Consider the following 6238-nt stretch of genomic DNA (forward strand, 5'->3'; position numbering starts at 1 on the left):
TCCTGAGCGTCCGTCTGTGTGATACAATTCTCCTGACCCAGACCCTGCATGGCATGGTGTGTGCTACCATTGCTGGAGTCCACACTGAGTGAGGCAACCTTGAAAGGATTTGGTTGGCACAGCGATGGGGCCATGGGCTCCTTCTCAGCGAGGGGGTCTCCATGTTGCTGATTATAGCGATCCAGCCTAAAGGCTGGTCTCCAAAGCAGATCTGAGTTTGAAAAGGGAAGCTCCCAGTGTAAGCAGGAAGGCATCTTCCTTTACCCTCATCAGCCTGGGAAGGCCACATCTGCGAAGGGACCGGCAGGTGCAGATGTCAGAGAACCATCAGGGAGCCCAGAAACCCCTTGCCCCGGAATGCCACAGATGGGAGGTGTTGGCCTACCCTACACGATGCCATTTTGTTTTCCCACAGTGTCTATTTCTTTTTTATTTGAGAGAGGGGGTGGTCAGATAGAGAATGGGCACACGAGGGCCTCTAGCCCACTTCAGATGCATGTGCCACCTTGCACATGTGGCTTTACATTGGTACTGGGGAATCGAGCCTGGGTCCCTAGGCTTTGCAGGCAAGTGCCTTGACTGATGAGCCATCAGCCCAGTGTCTATTTTTTGTTTATCAAGAAAGTACAAAAAGCTAATCGCCCATGAAGGTTCCTACTGTATCAAGAGAGTGATATTCATTCATTCACTTCTGGTCACTCTCTGGGACCCTTCCCTGGCAAGTCTGTGCGTCCCTCAGTCAGCCACCTGTGACTTCAAAATCATGGATTGGGGGCTGGAGAGATGGCTTACTGGTTAAGGCACTTGCCTGCAAAGCCTAAGGACTCATGTTTGACTCCCCAGGTCCCATGTAAGCCAGACTACATGGTGACACAAGCGTGCAATGTTGCACACAAGGGGGAACACACATCTGGAGTTCAACTGCAGTGGATGGAGGCCCTGATGTGCCAATACCCTCCCCCTCCCTCTCTCGCATTAAAAAAAAAAAAGAAGCCAGTCTATTGGGCTTGCCAAAAAACAAACAAACAAACAACAACAAGAAAAAACACAGAAGGGCTCTCCCCCCACCTTCCATCAGCTCTGCGGATCCTAGGTATGGGGCTATGACCAGGTATGTTTGCTTTGAACTTGCCCCACAGGACCCATGAGTGCCAATGACTTCACGCTGCCTGGAAGGGCCCTGGTGCCATCTTCGGTATCTTTTAAGTAAGTACCTGACCAGGTGGTTCTGTCCGTGGTACTGAAAACTTCAGCCAGCAAGATTTATAGTATGTGCAGAACATGACTCGTACTGGGACCCGTTTTTGCCATGGCCAGCCAGCCCCCTTGAGGCTTTTGTAGTTCAGCCTGCAAAGCTGATGAATGCAAATGAGAGGGCCCCAACGCATTCAAACCCACAGAGGAGGAAGTACTCCGCTTAGCCCTGGCATCGTAGACCATGACACCCCAAGACAAAAAGAATGTGTTATGGTATGGTGAAGCCACCACATAGAACAGCGTGGCACGCCAAGCTCAGCCTCATGTGAGCTGAAATGCCATGCATTCTCACTGCAGGCCAGTTCTCCTTCCACCACAACCAATACCAAGTGACTCATACCAAAGGGCATTCATCTAGTGAACTCCAGGTCAGCTTGGGCTAGAGTGAACCCCATCTGCCGAAATAAAAAAAAAAAAAAAATAAGGTGGAAGCTGGGTGTGGTGGCATGCGCCTTTAATCTTAGCACTTGTGAGGCAGAGGGAGGAGGATCGCCATGAGTTTGATGCCGCCCTGAGACTACAGAGTGAATTCCAGGTCAGCCTGGGCTAGAGTGAGAACCTACCTCAAAAAAAAAGAAAAAAAAAAGAAGAAGAAGAAATAAGGTGCAGATGATGGAGAAAATCACCTGATTTTGACCTCTGGCCTCCACACGCATCTGCACACACACACACTATGACACAGTTGTGAACAGCCTATCAGCTTTGAAATCAGTAAGGACCCCATGTTTGTCAACCAGTCACTCCCCTCCCAGCACCTTTTGCGAGCTCGGTTCCATCCTGAGTAAGGCGAGGATTACCTCTGTAGAGGTGACCTTTTAGACTCTGGGATCAAAGGTAATTCTACCTTTGATCACCTCCCTCCCCACCACGGCTCCACAGAACACTTGATCTCCATAAAAAGCATGCTTAGGGCGGGAGATGGTTTAGCAGTTAAGCACTTGCCTGTGAAGCCTAAAGACCTTGGTTCAAGGCTTGATTCCCCAGGACCCACATTAGCTAGATGCAGTGGCTGGAGCACCCATTCTCTGCCTCTTTCTGTCGCTCTCAAATAAGCAAATAAATATTTTTTTTTTTAATGTGCCTGGTCGCAGGGCGTGGTGACACATGCCTTTAATCCCAGCACTCGGGAGGCAGAGGTAGGAGGATTGCCATGAGTTTGAGGCCACCCTGAGACTCCATAGTGAATTCCAGGTCAGCCTGGACAGAGTGAGACCCTACCTCCAAAAACCAAGAGTGCCCGGGACTCGTTCAAAAAGACATCACCACCTTGGGCAGGGTGTGTGTGAGCCCGCAATGTGACACAGGGCTGCAGGTGCCCACGGTTTTGCGGCTTATCACGGAGGAAGCAAGGCCTGCCCAGATCCATTCCTTCTTGCCCAAGCTTGTAGGAGGGCAGACCACAGAAGTCACCTTCCTGATAGCATTACAGGTGCACGACAAGCAGGCTTCCTAAACTCTCCACGGCCCAACAGCCGGGTACACTGACTGTAGCCCAAAGAGGCCCATCCAGCCTTGGAGGACCCACCTGGCATCCTCCGCCACCTGGGAGCGGGCACGCCACAGCAGCTCCGATGCCTCATCCGCACCAGCGTCTCAGCAAGACTCGGGTCAAGGTGAGGAAGCCTGCCCGAGGTGCGGACACCAGGACCAAGAGCAGCTCCCCACACAGTCCCCAGAGCGGGCCATGAGTCCCACCTGAGAAAAAGCTCTGTGCATAAATGAATTCCTGAAGATCAGGTGCGAATCATAAACGTAACTGTCCTCCGACCGCCGTGCGGCCAGGAGCGCGGAGCGAGGCCGTGTCCACACACGACAGGCTGGACCCCTTCATTTGGTTCACTGTGCCCCCGCTGCTGAAAGCCAACAGCAGCTGGTGGAGTCTCACACCCTAATTCTCCTCAGCTTCCTTCTTACACTTCCAGGGACCCCTGTGATGACGTGGGACCCACCAGATGATCTTTAGTTGAAGGTCACCCCCCTCCATTCCATCTATAGGCCTACCCCTCTCCCCGTGTCAGATAGTCACAGGGTCTGGGGACTGGGGCATCTTGGAGGTCACTGTTCTGCCCACTACAAGCTCCCGGGAAAAATTAGGAGCTCCGTCTGGTTCTATATACCTTTCCCAAGTGAGCACCCAGGTAGCCGGGCGCCCAGCCAACGCCCAGGGTGTTTCCAGTTTTGCGAAGGCAATCCCTCACCCCGCGGGGAAAGCAGCCTTTCTCCTCAAATGTTTCTCAGTTCTGTTCCATGCTGAATGCCCCTTGCTCCATAAACACATGCCTGGCTTCGTGGGAGGCTCGGAGCCAAGAGAAACCCAAGGGCAGCTTTTCCTTCTCAGCTGTCGTTTCTGCTTAGCCTTGGGCAGATTTAACCATCTGACGGTGGTCGGAGAGCCAACGCTTCATGGGCTGGGCTTGATCAGGACACAAGCTCTTTGGAAGGGTTTAAGCTGGTAGGAACACGGGTGATCCTGAGAAAAGCTGGAACATGATGCACCGGCCTGGGAGTGGAGAGATGGCTTAGCAATTAAGGCACTTGCCAACAATGCCTAAGGACCCAGGTTCAATTCCCCAGTGCCCACGTAAGCCAGATGCAAGCACATGTGTATGGAGTGACTGAAAGCCTGGCATGCCCATTCTCTCTCCTTTTTGGCTTTTCAAGGTAGGGGTTCACTCCAGTCCAGGCTGACCTGGATGGAATTCACTCTGTAGTCTCGGGTGGCCTCGAACTCACAGCAATCCTACCTCTGCCTCCCGTGTGCTGGGATTAAAGGCTACCACACCCGGCCTCTTTCTCTCTCTCAAATAAAAATTAGTTTTTTAGGGCTGGAGAGATGGCTTAGCGGTTAAGTGCTCGCCTGTGAAGCCTAAGGACCCCGGTTCGAGGCTCGGTTCCCCAGGTCCCACGTTAGCCAGATGCACAAGGGGGCGCACGCGTCTGGAGTTCGTTTGCGGAGGCTGGAAGCCCTGGCGCGCCCATTCTCTCTCTCTCTCTCTCCCTCTGTCTTTCTCTCTGTCTCTGTCGCTCTCAAATAAATAAATAAATAAAAAAGTCCCATAGCTTTTAAAACAAATTATTTTTTTTAAAAAAGATACACTTGCGGACTGGAGAGATGGCTTAGTGGTTAAGCGCTTGCCTGTGAAGCCCAAGGACCTCGGTTCGAGGCTTGATTCCCCAGGACCCACGTTAGCCAGATGCACAAGGGGGGGCTTGCATCTGGAGTTCGTCTGCAGTGGCTGGAGACCCTAGTGCACCCATTCTCTCTCTCTGCCTGTTTCTCTGTCGCTCTCACATAAATAAATAAAAATGAACAAAAATAATAATAATAAAAGATACACTTGCCTCCAGACAGGATGCCAGCACCTTGTGGTGACTGGAAAAACTTGCCATCTGCCACTGGCAGGCCAGATAGGCCCCACTGTGTCCAGTCCACAGGGCAGACTTACAGTCGCGTGCCATGCTGAGCTGAGCCCTGGCCTCCGTTCCCGGAATCCCCGCCCTGTTCTGATCTGTTCTCCAACGTCCTCTGCCCTGAGACCGGGTCAGCTCCAGCAGGCTGGCTGCCAAGAGCCAGGAACACACATCCTTCATTCAGAACACAAGATGCATGCTCGCTGGACTTGGGGCCGTCATAAACGCATTAGTCACCAGATACGCCAAAGCCAGGGAGGGCGAACACCGACCCCGCGCGGTCCATCACCCAGCATCGGCACAGGGAACCCCGACCAAGGCTTGCTGTCTGTGACCTCTAGGGGACATCCTGGAATTACTCTCTACTCAGCTGGTCTTGTCCGAGCCATTTTCTGTGGTGGGGACTTCACACCATCATGTCCCTTGGTTCTGTCCTGGTTCCCCACGTGACCACCAGGATCTTGTTAAAGGCACTTGTCCAGGGCTGGAGAGATGGATTAGTGGTTAAGGCGTTTGCCTGCAAAGCCAAAGGATCCCAGTTCTATTCTCCAGGACCCATGTAAGCCAGATGCACAATGTGGGGAGGGCAAGTGGCGCATGCGTCTGGAGTTCATTTGCAGTGTCTGGAGGCCCTGTCATGCCCATTCTTTCTCTCCCTCCCTTTTTCTCTCTCAACTAAATAGAATATGCTAAAAACCAAAAAGGAAAACTTCCAGCCAGGTGTGGTGGTGCACACCTTTAATCCCAGCACTCGGGAGGCAGAGGTAGAAGGATTGCCATGAGTTCGAGGCCACCCTGAGACTACAGAGTGATTTCCAGGTCAGCCTGAGCTAGAGTGAGACCCTACTTCAAAAAAACAAAACAAAAACTTCCATGTCCACAATTCCCATGCTGACTACTAGACGTCCTCTGTATCGGCTCTCTAGACATTATGTCCCCAGGTTCAGCACCTATGACTGAACTTGGCACATGCCAGGTACCCCACACTACCTATCTGGAGGAGGGTTAACAAGACCCCCACAAGCACACGCCTAAAGTGAGCAGACAGAGGGACGGACACAATGAGGCACATGGAGCATCCCAGGAGTCTGAATGGGGGATGGAGACCAGAGCAACCGTGAGCTTGACACCAGGGCCTCTCTGCCCCTTCCGTGGCCTGCCTCACAGAACACTCTGGAAAGATCCTAACCCATGGTCCATACCAAAGATAATGGCCCCAAATTGGGACTTTTTTTTTATTAATTTATTTATTTGAGAGCGACAGACACAGAGAGAAAGACAGATAGAGGGAGAGAGAGAAAATGGGCGCGCCAGGGCTTCCAGCCTCTGCTAACGAACTCCAGATGCGTGCACCCCCTTGTGCATCTGGCTAACGTGGGACCTAGGGAACCGAGCCTCGAACCGGGGTCCTTAGGCTTCACAGGCAAGCGCTTAACCGCTAAGCCATCTCTCCAGCCCCCAAATTGGGACTTTTAACCTGGGTTGCAGTATGTTACACCAACATGAGACTTTTTGTTTGTTTGATCCTCCTACTCCTGCCTCCCTCCCGAGGGCCGGGATTAAAGGTGTG

Source organism: Jaculus jaculus, chromosome 20, assembly GCF_020740685.1.
Source record: "Jaculus jaculus isolate mJacJac1 chromosome 20, mJacJac1.mat.Y.cur, whole genome shotgun sequence".
Taxonomy (NCBI): Eukaryota; Metazoa; Chordata; class Mammalia; order Rodentia; family Dipodidae; genus Jaculus; species Jaculus jaculus.